The sequence below is a fragment of the Dermacentor andersoni genome, chromosome 10, assembly GCF_023375885.2.
Source record: "Dermacentor andersoni chromosome 10, qqDerAnde1_hic_scaffold, whole genome shotgun sequence".
Classification (NCBI taxonomy): Eukaryota; Metazoa; Arthropoda; class Arachnida; order Ixodida; family Ixodidae; genus Dermacentor; species Dermacentor andersoni.
Window position 1 is genome coordinate 61,244,003 of NC_092823.1, and position 14,103 is coordinate 61,258,105.

Here is a 14,103-nt window from a genome sequence, read left to right on the forward strand (position 1 = left end):
ACCTTATGAAGGTATTTCGACAGTTTATGAAGCGGAGAGCGAGTAAAATCAACAATAGGTCGCATCGGCACGTTAGGTTTATGTATTTTTGGCAAACCGTAGAGCGCCGGCGCCGAACCGTTAGTGCACAGAAGGGAGAAGTACAACCCTTTGTGCCTTGGATCTACAGACCGGAACACATCCGTAAGAAGCTTCTGTAGCTCCCTCTGTACCTTCAGCGTGGGATCCTTCTTCAGACGACTGTACGTTGCCTCGTCCGCAAGAAGTGACAGCATCTTGTCACGGTAGTCAGTCCTGTTGAGTAGCACCGTGGCGTTGCCCTTGTCAGCCGGGAGGATGACGAGATTTTGGTTTGAGCGAAGGTCTTTGATCGCCTTGTTTTCTTCCGCTGAAAGCGGGGAGACGGAGGGGTGTGCGCGAAGCCGCGAGAGAATGCCTATGGTGCGGGTTCGTGCCTCCTCCCTCTTTGAAGGTTCAATTTGGCTGATAGCATTTTCTACCGCACAGACCAACCTTTTTGCATCCTTCTGCGGTCCAAGGTTGAAGTTCAAGCCCAGGCTCAGGACTGCGAGTTCTGCCGAATTGGGCTTGTGCGACGAGAGATTGTGCACGGCGGACGGGGCAACGTTTCTGTGCAAGACATCAGCGGGTGGCGACAGTCTAGCAAGTTTTCTTTCGTGAGTCTCCTGCGTACGACGGGTTTGTAGCCTGGCCTTGAAATTTGCGTGTAGTTGAATGCTTGCGAACTCGTCTGGGACCCGGTGCTCAAGGCGACGGCGCGCAAAGAAAGCTTCATTTTGTAGGTTTCTCACGGACTGTCTGCATTCCAAGATCCTAGCTTGTAAAAGAAGTTTTTCCGCCTTGGCAACCACGCTGAAACCAAAACTTGAACGTACAGGCCTGTTGAGACGTAGCGAGCGTGGAATAAGTCCTCGGGACTTGCAGGTCAGGTTGAAGTTGAGATGATTTTTGAATGCAGAAGCTCTGCTTGTCAGTGAAATGTACTGGCGAATCTCGGTGATGACGGGATTCCATGTGAAGACTGCGACTGCGTATATATCGGCGAGACAGGAAATTTCGAGCAGCGGTTGAAGCAGCATATCAACGATGTAAAAAAGAAAAAAGTCGCCTCAAACGCCTTGGCAGAGCATGCAGATGACTTGGACCACAGGATTGATTGGGATAACATGAAGATATTAGAAAAAGAAAGAAATTTGACGTCAGGACACCACTTGGAATCTCTCCTAATCCAAATGACAGATAACACCCTCAACCGGAATGACGGAACCCTCCCCCCCATCTACACGCGCTGCTTACATCATATTTTAAAACCATATAAACATTGTATTGCACGCCATTGATTTCATTGTGAACAAGGCTCCCGTCAGGGGAGCCGAAACGTCTTTTCTTGTATTCATTCAGTGGTCGGTGTCCTTCTTTTTACCCTTCTTCATAATATCGCTATGAAGCAATGTCACTGACGCATGCATATCTGAAGGACTTTAGTTGCGTACGTTTTGCAGGATTGGAGCCCTATAACGTAAAACTAATCCAATGTGTTTTTATTACAACCTCCTGACGTCAATTTTGCGTAACTGCCGACGCAAGCATTGGGCGGTGACCCGCAGGGTTGTCTGAAGAGACCAATCAAACGCTCTCCTCATTTTTACAAGGTCACTTTTGCTTGCTTTAAAAACGAATAACATTGCCTACACCGAGCGGCTTGTATTTGGCTGACAAGAGGCGAGGAGCACGCTCAAGTGCAGAGGGATTCGATGAGGCCGAGCCGGTGCACTGAAAATGGATAATCGGATGAAGAGGGTGGTGCCGGCGTCTGCGATTGGTGTCATTTCTCTCACTTAGCTTATGGTGGCTGGTCGAAAATCATGGCGGTGTGCTACGGAAGGCTAAGAATGTCGCTAAAGCGGCTCCTCAGCAAAGAAGAGTTGGCATAGCGAGGTCGTCAACCCGCCGAAAGTGCTCGAAAACGTTACAGGGCCACGTAGAACGTTCTACTGTAGGCAAATAAACCCATGCTAATAAACCCATTGGCGGCAGCCATCTTTTAGTCCTTTGGGAACGGGTAATCCTACGGCTGTTCAGAAAAAAATTCAGTTTTGTTCGGCATATTAATGCAACTTTAACGCGTACATGTCCCTTTGACGCGGTGAGTTTTCGCGGTGTAGTGACGTCGTTTGACAGGCAGGTGAAGGGGGTGCAGGCCTAAAACTCTTGTCCAATAGCCGAGGTCTAATAGCGAATAGCGTCGAATCAGAAATAATAATTTTTCTTGTGTTTTGTCTAATTATGCGTAATCAGTATGTACACGTCATATTAGATGGGGAGCTATAGCGGTTTACATGACGTCGCGCGACAGACAGGAGAAATGGGGGGGGGAGGGTCCTAAAAATTCTGACCAATCGCGATGGCCTGAATGCAGAATCAAAATACAATAGTTTGGAATAGCTTTACCTTATAGCGCCCTTGGATAGATTAGTCATTAGGAAGCCCAAAAACAGTTTGATGAAGTCATAACTCCTGTAAGGTTGAAGACTGTGCTGGCTTCCTTTTTCTTAGAGTTATGTTAGCTGAAAGATTTTGATGATTAGCTTTCTTTAGACGGGCTTTTCTTCCTTCTTAAGAATGTGTGTTTCTTTAAATGAATGGAAGTGGTGTACTAATTAAGCTGTTTCTGAATATCGAAGAATTCATTTTCTATTTGAAATGTGACAAGAACACCTGCAAAGCTTTATTTTGTGTGTGTGTGTGTGCAACGGTAGCGTGCAATTCATTATATTCACGACAAGAAGTGCCGACAAAGGAATCCAATTATCTTGGGGCGCTGATGCATATACATATGCACCAAATCACGCTCCCTAATGAATGAATCTAAAGCACCACTAGCGAAGCAAACTTCATCACGAAGCACTTGCTTCGTACATCAAAAGGAGCTGGAATAACACACGTTCTGGCGGTGTTTTTTATTGCGTGTATATGTACGCGTTTCCGGCATAGCTAGGAAATATGCACTCAAGCTACACCCGCTTTGTCGTCATCACCGTTGTGTGTCCTGGAAATCCGAAGTCGTCTTCAGAAGACTACTTTCACTTATAAGCGCTGTTTTGTATGCAGTATTTGAGACCTTTCTGGGTCCACTGTTAGCCGCCGGGTGGGATAGCAATGTCAAGGGAATGAAATTGCACGTCCTCAAGTGCGATGCAGACACAATCATGGTGTCGCTCGCTTTCCTCTATGATATATCGATGGGTGGTCGTGTGTCATCCTGTTTGCCCCACTTTGCCTGTGCTTCTGTTTTCTGAGTTTGTCGCTGTTCATATTATTTGCGTGAGAGTATGGGACCTTGAATGTCTAGTAATAGGATACTCACGCTCATGTTCATTGAATACCGGCTACTAATGTTACTCTGGTACGCAGCAAGCGAGCTGTTGGTTTTTTGCGATTGTTGACTTGTTGTTTCGAGAGTCACTTTAGATGCATGGTTGCGCAGTTATTTGTCGACAGTGCCTTTCGCAATTTTCGATATCTGTTATTTTCTCGCAATGCTTAATGCATCACTCACACATCACACACGTCAGTTAAGGCAATAAAAGCTCAGCTTTCCTATCTTCATTGTTGTGATGTTTGGCAACACAACTAGGCACATAAACATCACTGGAAAACGCAAGCGTAAACTTTCAACGAAGAGTTACTTGATGAATGCGTGTCCTTCTTATGCAGACATCAAAGAGGTCTGAAATGAACAAGGAAACATGTATTCAATGATACACACTCAGTTGGCAGCTTCCAGTAGTGTCCGCCCCATCAGGCATTCTTGCCCAACTTTGTCCACAATAATCCGATAGCGGGTCGCCACACCTTAATCGAACGAACTCATACTTTTGGTAACGAACGAACTCATATTCAAATGGTAAAATGTAGAATTGCCTCAACCAAAAAAGTTACACAAGCATTTGGTCAAACAGTTGTCACCAAAGGCTGCCTATTGCTACGCCTTTTACTAAACAAATCTAGCCTAATTACATAGGGAGAGTCTAACTGCTAAAATCTGTTCGTTTGTATAGTTCAAGTTCCGCGACATGCATTACTATGTTATCATACAAAATAGAAATTAAGCACATCACAAGCTGGAAAGTCTAAGAAATTATTTATCTATTCCGGTCATTTCACTCTATGCTTTAACACAATTACTCAACTCAACTACAATAACTATTCTTTTTTTAATTCTTAACCTTAAATTACAAATTTCTGCAGATCTCACGCTCTGTGGCTATTATTGATATGTAAAACTTTTTGCAGATACCTGGCCAAGCACGATTGTTCCGCCACACAATACCACTTGGACCAACGGGTCGCTATAGGTTGAGCAGTAGTGTGGGTCAGTGTGGCGAACGCACGCAGTGTGGCGACAATAGCACGAGCACGGCCATATCGAAGACAATCGTATGGCGGCCACGGCGGGAGCTTGCGACGGGACGGTCGTTTGATTCTACATAAGTATTGGGCCAGTGCAAGCGACAGGAACACAGATTATTAGGCCATCAGCGACTACTTGGTATACAGGTGGAAGACCCTAAGGCTTTGTAATGTGGTGCATATGTAAAACCAACAACGGTATTATGTTATTATTAGATATTATCACATGTTATTGGCATGTCCAAACCTGTTCAACCCGGGCCCATTACGAAACCGGTAACGCGCCCCAGAGTTAATCGATAGGAGACTATCGACGTGGGAAGCAGCGCCGATCCTAGAGACGGTGCAGTCTAACCCGGCGCCTGGATGCGCGAGCTCTCCCGAGGAAACACCATTGACAATGGCACGTAACGCACGCGCCAATCTTCTAGAAGGACTAGTCGGCTTTGGCACGCTACAGCTATGCGTACGACAGCATACCTGATTTGTTGGCGCTAGCAGAGGAGGAGGAATAAACGTTTACTGCGGGAAACAGCGAGAAAATATTCTTTCTGCGCCTTAGGTGAGTGGCTTTCTGAGTCCAGAAAGCCGTTGGCTAATGCCGCGGCCCGGGCCCGATGTACCAGACTTCGCCGATCCGCCAGACTCAGCACAGTTAACATTTCCCCCACGTTTCTTCGATGGCTTGTGGCGGTTGTGAAGCTTCATCTTGCCTGTTTTTGTCGCGGTGTGGGCACACCAACACCATGTGTTGGAGGGTGTCTGGTACATCACAAAATCTGCATAGGTATGAGAATATGGTGGGGTGTATCCGGCGCATGATAATTCTATAGACATATGTATTTGTAATCTGCAGAGGGCGGCGGCTTTCACCTAGCTGAAGTTTGGCTGTGGTAGCGGATATTGTCTTCTTTCCAGTCGGTAGTTTTCCAATATTAGGGCGTAGTTCATGAGAATGCCCTTCACTTTCGTCGCTATCTGGACCCCGCGCGGCAGGAAATACCGGCTGCTATGCTCTCGGGTGGTAGCATGTGCTGCTTCGTTTCCTGCCAGATGTTCGTGGTCAGTGGTCCATGCGATGTAGGTTTCGGGAAGTTGTTGGCGCCTTGTTATTTTCTCTGGAACTTTCACTGCTGCGGCATAGATTTGGCCTTTTTGTAGGTTTTTACATGCGGTTTCTGAGTCACTCAATATGACTGTGTCCTTGCATAGGGCGATGCTTAGGACGCTTGCCCCTTTCTTTCTGGATTTCTGGCCGGTATGGTGGCAGTGACTCGCTCATTCCCATGGTTGTTGGTCACGTTAATCGCCTATGCTCTTCTACCTTGGTATTTTTGCGCATCTGTATATCTCGTACTTGGGTTTGCTTAGCATTCGAACTTTTGCTTAGCTTGTTTCTTGCTTAGCATTCGAACTATAGCTTCTTTCTGTCTTTGGAATGTGTTGCATACGTGTTGCGAGGTATTGGAGTAACTCGTTTAAGGTCTCGGAAAAGTGGTGGTATTCGGACTTTCGCATCTGAGTCCGCTATGAAGTTTTCGCTCTATGCAAGTTTGCGAAGTACTGCCCTGCCTCTTTCAGCCAGCTCAAGGCGTTCCAGCTTGCTGGCTCTGTGCGCTTCTCTCATTTCTTGCCAAGTACCAGGTGTTACGGAGGCCGAGATTGAGGAGGGTCGTTGCTGAGGCGGTACTGGGAAGTTCTAGTGCACCCTTGATTGCTTTTCGGTTGATGTTGAGTTTTCAATTTCAGCTTTTTTTAGGCTACATACTGGGTGTCAAATGTGATCCCGCTGATAAGCAGCACTTGAATTATTTGGATGGTATTTACAGCGAAGCGGTATATGCCTAGGCGAAACAATCGTTGTCCGACCACAGAAACTCTACTGCGGAGGCATGAACCATTGTGTAGGGGCGTATGAGTCATTGCATCCGTCTTGCGTGAAGGATGGACAAATCTCTCGTTGAGAATGCATAGAAATCTGCGTATTATTTATTGCTAGAAAGGGACACAGAGGGGGATGGGGTTAAGACAATATCATGATGACATAATTAAATAAATACTTTTACAGCGAAGCTGTATATGCATAGCTGGATCTCTAGGTAGGCGTCAGCGCATTTAGCTCGGATGTAATGTGTCATGTTTTCAAGACTTGGCAGTGAATATGATGATGACAATCTTCCATGCTTAGGGGCAAACCAAGAAATTAAATTTCTGTATCAAAACGATAGGAAAGAGGCATTCAAAGCCAGTGCATATAAATAGCTACTTGTTCCATATAGTATAGAAGACTACGCGTATTGAATGGTAGTAGCATGGTTTCTCGTCCATTTCTTCACCGTTATTGGATACATTTTTCGTACCTCCTGGGCAAGAAATACAAGTGCGATTTCTGATAATGGACAAAGCATATAATGTGTATCTTAGGTACAGTAAGAAGGTAAGCGAATAACCCTTACAAAAAGGAGAGACTACGTAGCTGATCAAGTTTAAGGCATTCAAAGCATTCATGGTTACGAAAAAAAAAGAGTGAAAGGCTTAGCCGAAAGTGATACAGCGAATATAGACGATGGCAACAGACAGTGTCCATACTGCCGTCGTCATTTCCCAGTGTTTAATTTTGACTACCACAAACCAATTTGCCAAAATAAAGGCACTCAAAAGCTAAACTCCACCGTACTCGAGCTTGTAGTGTATCGCGTTCCTTTTGAAATCGCTGGCCGCCGATCCTCACAAACCAGAAAATAAAAATGTGGAGGTTAGCTCATGCGGTCGTGGTGCTAGGAAAGAACGTCGGGGACAATTGGATGGGCATGTAGCAGCAGTGGCCATTACGCTACGCGTATGTGCAAGGAATTGTTTAGTTCCAAGAGATCACTCGTCCACCCAAGCTGAGCAGCGTTGACTGGCTGCCACGTACCAAACATTCGCTTGCAAGATCGGGCGGAGGTTCCGAGAAATGAGCTTCCTTCGATATTCGTGCACATTGCTCTTCGGGGAGCCTTCGGCTTGCATGAAAATGGCCACTCAGTGCCGTGGCATTGACGATGCCATTGTCAGCGAGAAAAATTTACGCAAGCTGCTATTTTACTTCGAATGTCAGGGGAAATGACGCACAGGCATAGGAAATAAAAACACCGCATGCGTTGCGAAGGCACTAATGCCGTCCTTGCCTGTGTTCGTGCCTGTTTTCATTACTCTCGGTGGTTCCTATTCGCTCTGTTTGTTTTCGAAGAGCGAATGTTGCTTTCTAGCAACCTAAAATGTATATATATGCCTTTGTGGTGTCAGCGCAGCCATGATTGGTGCAGAGCGCTTGCTTTTGAGCTTTGGGGATCTCGCCAGAATATTTTTTTAACATAGTGAAGGTTAGTGGAGCTCGGCAGGGTACACTTATCTGACAGCTATTGTAGGTTCGAATGATTCACCGCAAAATTTAATGAACATTATAGCTTGGGATGTTGAGATTTTTATACTACTCTTGTACTGCAAAGACAATGGCTATAGCCTGTCTCATACTTAGCGCGCAACAGCGGCCACAGAAAGGCTTTTGTCATTGCTTGCATTCGCGATCGAGAAATATCCTGTCACATATAAAATGAAAATATTGTTGGCTCATTGTGACCGAGCCGACGCAAAGGGTTATAGCATCGGCGCTTTCCTCAATGAAATACGGAGTGGCGCAAACCCTGTCAAGCGTACGCTAGCAGCTTGTTTATTCAATCAGAAAGGAATTACTCGATTGCCAAGCTGGAGTGCCTTGTTTTCGTTTTCGTTATCGCAGGATTCCCCCCGCACCTGTATGGTCGGGCTTTCGCAGTCGTTATAGACCAACATGCGTTACGCTGTCTGTCAACAATTAAAGACCCAACAGGAAGACTCAGCAGTTCGGCATTACGAACAGGAGTACACATGCTCTGTAGTCTATAAATCTGGCAAGTTGCACAAAGATCCCGACTGATCGTCTTGGCAGCTCGTTTACCCACGCAACTACAACGAACCTGAAGCTGACGCCAGCGTCTTGTCCATCGCGGACTTCCTTCAAGTGACCGACGAACAGCACCATGATCCATAATTACGCTCCCTCATTGATTATTTTCGCTCTGCCGATCCCGATTCATCACTAATTAATGAAATTCTTAGGTTTTACTTGGCAAAACTACGATATAATTATTAGGTACGCCGTGGGAACTTCGGGTTAATTTTAACCGCCTGCACCACTTTAACGTGCACGAAGTCCCACAGGTGTTTTTGCATTCCCCCCCGCCTCCCCGCGGCCGGGATTCAATCCCCCAACCTCGGGCTCAGCAACGCAGCACTGCCACCACGCCACCAGGGGGCGTTGATCTATCCCTCAGAACGTTTTTGTTTCAAGACGGCCTTTTGTACCAGCGCAAAATACACCCTGATGGCGTGGAACTTGTCACTGTCCCTCATTATCTGCACAAGGATGTCCACGCAAAGCTTGTTTTTTGGCCCAACCCATAGACATTTAGGCATATTGAGAACGTACAATCGCGTACGATGACCCTTCTTTTGGTGGATCTTTTGGTTTGGCCTTGATGCAACCGGAGATGTTTTTTCAGCAACGGAAGAAACCTACGACACTTCCTGCTGGCCACCTGAAGCGCATCGAAACCCTTGTCAGGCCGTTGTATCCGAGGGGCTGGACTTGCTAGGCCCCTTCCCAAAGTCAACCCCGGCAGAACAATAAATTACGGTCTCTACTGACTATACCATTCGATAGGACTATACCTCACTTGGCAGGGGCGACGACGACACTTCGATATCGCCCACTCCTTGTTGCCCTTTTGATGTAGATCGATGCTTCTGCGCAGCTCTAATTTGCACTGAAATCAGCGCAGATCATCGCACATGCCTATAGGTTCGACTAACCGAGCCAAACTGTGACCAGGAGGTGCTACTGTCAGCTGTTGCGGCGGCACTGCAGCACCACGGGGTATTTGATGCGTCCAATACAGCTTGTTTCACTGGGCAGTGACGACGACGACACTTCGATATAACCTAATCCTTTGTTGCCCTTTTGCTGCAGGTTAGTGTTTGAACAACGTGGAATCTTTTCTTTTTTCTTGCTTTGTCGTCGTCGCTGCCAAGTTGTGAAGTTGGGATTTTTTCGTAAGAGAAGTACAAACGTGTGTCGTTGCTTCAAGCAAGGAAAAGGAACTTCTAAAGCTTAAGGAAGAACGACACACGGAATACAAACAAGAGCTTGTAAAGTATAATGACATGATAGAACGCGACCTTCGTACTGAAACACGGGAGCTGCGAACGGAGCAGCGGAATATGGCTAGCAGCACTGAATTTGCTCATGAAACAGTCGGGGAACTGAAGAAAAAAAAAGAAGAAAACGTTTAGCGCTGCCGTCTTGGAAAATGCCGAACAAGTAAAGCAAACTGAGTTACTTCGAACAAAGTGTACAGCCTTGGAGACTTATAAGTTCTGATGTGCTGAATTGTAAAGTAGACCTGTACTTGGTGAGCAGTAGTCACGAAATGTCAACATGGAAACTCACGGTATTGCTAGACAAGAAAATGAAACTGTACCACATATCGAATCAATGAATGGAAGTGCCATTCATGAGCCAATTAAGAAAACAGACATAGAATCATGTCTTCGGGTGGCTACGGGAAACCCTGAACGATAAAACATCATTTCACAATTCAAATCAAGAGCGAAGCGCGACGTAACTCTGAGGATCGCAAAGAAGTATTCAACTAACAAACAAAGGCGTAGGAATAGATATTTCGGCATCAATTTATATCAACGAGCACCTTTGCCGGACACTGAAAAGATTGCTTGGAATGGCAGTAAAAAAGAAACACGAGCACAAATGGAAGTCTCTCTGGACAGCGAATGATAAGATTTTCGCAAGGCAGAGTGAACTTTCCTCTGTATATCAAATTTACGACGGAAGTTCTCTTTCAAAGATAAATTCCAGTTCGTGAAAGCTCACTAGCACTCCAACAAATTATTAGACTGCAATACCACGAGTTCGTACTACCAAACTTTGTTAGACCTAAAAAAAAAATAACTTTCAATGGTGTTGCACCTAAATTCTTGGACTGCAGAGAATTAGCGTGAGGTCATAGATCACTTGCTACAGGATTTTCACTTCAAGTTTCAAGTCATCATGATGACTGAGACTTAGTGGGACGCTGGAAGCTGCCACCTAAATTTTGCTGGATATGATACCTTATTCCTGAACCGTTCAAATAGGCGTGGTGGTGGCGTGGCTGTTCACGTAGACGAACAATGGAAGTGTAACTTAGTATCATATTTCTGTAGCGCTTGTACTTATGAAGTTTTCCCGCTCAGACCTAATCAAGACGTAATGTCTATTCTGTATCGGCCTCCAGATGGCAATATCTTGAGATTTCTAAACTTTTTTGACATTATGTATCCTCCACTAATTTCACACTCGCTTGTGGTGAAGATATTAATATCCATATCATGAATAACATTCCCGTCACCATCGATTTTAAAAGCCTACTCAAGTGTGCTAGATTTATGAATGTTGTTTCCAAAGCTACACATGTTACATAATCTTCCGTCTCGTGCCTTGACCTATCGATAACAATCACCGAAGCCAGTGTATTTCAGTGTGAACAATAACATCAGATGTAAGTGATTATTGTCCAGTATTTATATGTTATTCCAACAAGATAAAAGTTAAGCATGCTTCTCGAGAACCATACATGATCCAATTTATATCAAACGAAGGTATAGCATCTTTTAAGAAGGACATTAGCGAATATGACTGGTCTTTTCTTTTTAACATAACTAATGCGAATGAAGTGTATAAAAATATTCTGCTATATTTGTACAGATATACGCCAGACATTTTCAGTTCAAGCAAGTGAAATTATGAAAAAGAATAAGCAAACCAAGGGTGACACCATCTCTCACTAATATGATACGGTTGAGAAACAAATTTTATAACATATTCTTGAACTCGATAGCACCGACTGATCTGACAGAGATTGAAAAAATTCGGAACAAGGTGAATTGGAAACTCAAGCAAGCTAAGACAACTTATTACGCGAAAAGTTTTGCTGAAAGTGCAAGTCTGTCACATGACGTTGTATGGTGGTTAGTTAATGATGTTCTTGGTCGTGGAAAACGGGTCATCATACTGGTGAAAATCCCCGTGGACACTTTTGAATTTCTGGTAAAGAGCTTGCAGATCACCTGAACAATCATTTTGGCAATGCTGGCATATGAGGGAGCAGATCTTCATGGCAGACTCAGTCATAACTACAACAGGAAAGAAATATCCTGATAGAATTTTTCTTGCACCAACAAAAAGCAAGAAATTTACACGACATTTATGAATCTAAAAAAAAAAACAGTAAGGCGCTGGACATTGACAACATTCAAATAAAACAAAAAAATATGTCTTAGAATTTAACAGTCTGGCCTTGAGTCAAATATTTAATTTGATACTTGAGTCGGGAGTATTTCGAGAAGATATGAAAAGAAATGAGATAACCGCGTTGTTCAAGGATAAAGACAGTAACCAGGTGCCTAATTATAGACCAATATCTATTATTCCTGTGCTTTCAAAAAGATTGGAGAAAAATAATCAATTTCCGAATATCTAAATAAATTTACTGCAGCAGCATAATAACCCATGGTCAATTTGGTTTCCGAAAAGGAAGAAGTCACCGGAGAAAGCCTTATTAACGCTTAAAGAAATTATTCTGCCAAATATTGAACAAAACGTTTTCTCGTTAGGTGTTTTTCTTGATTTCAGTAAAGCCTTTCATTGCATTAATCGTAACGTTTTACTAGTTAAATTACATTTGTACGGGATTCGCAATGCGACACCTGCCTTAATAAGATCATATTTACAGAACACACAGCAATGCGTTCAATTAGGTAATCAAAAGTCATCGTACCTAGCTGTGCTAAATGGTGTTCCCCAGCGAAGTGTACTGGGCGCACTGTTGTTTAATGCCTATATCAAGTACATTGTCAACATTGGCCCCAGTGTGAGCTTTGTTATATATGCAGATGATACAAGCGTGCTTTTCTCAGGACCTGATGTAAATGAAGGAAGTATTCGATGCAACGAATTATTAGACAAACCCTTCCTCTGACCTACGAAAACTTAATAAAATTAATCGATTGAAGACAAGAGCGACTTTATCCGGAGCGAGAAATCAAATATTACAATCAACACAATCTTAAGTTCATGCTGGCGTCGACGTTCTTTTCGTCGATGAGCATAAAATTTTAGGTGTCACATTTTCTTTAAACCTCAGCTGGAACCAACACATCGTTAAGATTTGTAAAAAAGTCTGTCGCAAGGTTGTTGTACTAGCTCGTTGTCAATATATGTTAACCACGAAGGTGAAACTACAAATATACCACGCCCCTTTGTTTGTCTCACATAAATTACTGCAGCTTGGTGCATGCTACCACGAGAAAAGCTAACACATTAAAACTTCAAACGCTACAGAAAAAAGTCATAGGCATATAACTAATGTAGATTATCTCTCATCAACGCAGCTTACGTGTTCGGAATATAATAATAACAATGTAGGAAGCCTGTACGTTTTTCGCGTTCTCTGGTCCTGTTACTTCTGTTCTGATTATTTTAAACCATCTATTACAGATACGGCATGTCTAACTACCAAAGATATTGCCTCACGAACAAGAAACACTTATATCTTGGTTATTCTAAGATTTAGCAATAATAAGAAGTTCGAAACGCTGTAATACAATTTACCAGTGATTCTCAATAAATAGAGCCATGTAAGCGATTTCTCGCTAAAAGAACTACGGTTGTTTTTTGTAAATTTGAAATAATTTTGCTGCCATGAGACGCTGAAAAATTTGTTTTTTTGTGCTTGTACCTTTCTGACTTTATTATACTTTGTATAACACAAAACATATAGCAAGAAAATCGACATCGTATAAGTATAATATTTCTGTGATGTATTGTTCTTTTGAATCATGGTTCTTTTTATGGTTGTATCTCCCCTTTTACTATGTATTTTCTGGTGTCTGCCTTTTTTTTCAGAGATGTAATTGCATAATATGTACTTACCTAAGCAATTCTTTATTTCATTTATTTCGTGTAGTCGTATTAGGAAATGGTAAAATACTGTTCAATAAATTATTTTACATACATTATATTACATACTTTTTAGTTATTTTTTGTTGTCCCAACTGCCTTATGAAGGGTTCACTGGCCTAGTCAAGCTGTTCATAACAGCTTTTAGCCAATAAAAGTTTCCAGAATATTTTTTTTCTGGGAAATAAAATGATTTGATTTAATATGCGATCTCGCGAGCACTCTCGACAAGCTGCGTGACTGAAGTTGCTGAATTTCTGCTCTACGAGATCGTGTTCCCACGCTACTAGTCTGCTACGCGCACACCATCGTCGCTGCTTTTTGTCTCGCTCGGGTGACGACTTTCTCGCTTGGGTGCCACTCACCACAAGTTTGCCACGTCCTATCATTCTCGGACTAGCGGGATTGCCGAACGTCTCGACCGTACACTGAGCGACATGCTCTTCATGCACGTTTCCGACGATCACAGCGCTTTGGACGCTGCTCGGCCGTTAGTCACCATCACCCAGAGTTCATCGCGTCATTAAGCTGCAGACTACTGCTTCTTTTTTTTTTTTGTTCTCTGTGCCCGT

At 43.6% G+C, this 14,103-nt stretch overlaps 1 protein-coding gene across 3 annotated transcripts in view; it reads left to right on the forward strand.

Annotated features, from left to right (window-relative positions):
• LOC126543839 (uncharacterized) overlaps positions 1-14,103 on the forward strand; it is a 405,430-nt gene that overhangs the window by 329,324 nt on the left and 62,003 nt on the right. The window lies entirely within an intron of this gene.